Source organism: Pseudophryne corroboree, unplaced genomic scaffold (genome assembly GCF_028390025.1).
Source record: "Pseudophryne corroboree isolate aPseCor3 unplaced genomic scaffold, aPseCor3.hap2 scaffold_610, whole genome shotgun sequence".
Lineage (NCBI taxonomy): Eukaryota > Metazoa > Chordata > Amphibia > Anura > Myobatrachidae > Pseudophryne > Pseudophryne corroboree.
In genome coordinates this window covers 301,438-302,159 of record NW_026970206.1, presented here as the reverse complement: position 1 = coordinate 302,159, position 722 = coordinate 301,438, and the positions used below count along the sequence as shown (strand labels likewise).

At 37.3% G+C, this 722-nt stretch overlaps 1 non-coding gene across 1 annotated transcript; it reads left to right on the top strand.

Annotated features, from left to right (window-relative positions):
* The first annotated feature begins 303 nt into the window (after positions 1 to 303).
* Positions 304 to 377, top strand: TRNAN-AUU (transfer RNA asparagine (anticodon AUU)). The gene has a single exon. It is a non-coding gene; the product is annotated as a tRNA-Asn (tRNA).
* Positions 378 to 722: the final 345 nt, after the last annotated feature.

The following is a 722-nucleotide window of genomic DNA, read 5'->3' as shown; positions in this document are numbered from 1 at the left end:
CAATCCCAGTTTTGGATTACTTTAATTAACAAAAAAAATGCATATAGCAGAGGATAGTTTCAATCTGCCTACCTCTGGGTTATGGGCCCAGCATGCTTCCATTGCAGTACTCTGCTGCACATGTAAGTGCAAGAGATCCTGAAGCACTCACTCATCATGGGAAAGTACCAATGTGTTTCTTCGTTGGTTGATGGAAGAAACATCTTACAAAAACTCTCCAGATTATTGACTTTTTAAAGTTTTTCTAGGAAACGTTTTAGATGAATGCTTATTAGCCTTTGTCAGTATGGACTTTTGCAAAGTGTCTCTGTGGCGCAATCGGTTAGTGTGTTTGGCTATTAACCAAAAGGTTGGTGGTTCAATCCCACCCAGGGATGTAATTAACCTTGTGATCAGATTTTGGTGATATTTAAGGAGACAAGTCAAAATTTCAAACCTCCTCTTATGGTGTAGGGTACATGGCCTTCTCTGATGTAATCAGAGTTAGATTTGATTCAGTGATTTTATAAAAAACAGCTAGGAAGCACAATTTAGCAGTGGGTTGCAGAGAAATAAAATATGCTGGCAGAAAAATCCAATCGAGTGATTAAACAGCTCTTCATTTTCTGGCTTTATTTTTATGCTAACAAATTTGTTCTCTGAAAAGTGTCCACAAAGCCAAGTCTCTGATTAACACCTTTGTAAGGATGGTTTTTCACCTATTACTAAATTAAACTTGATTC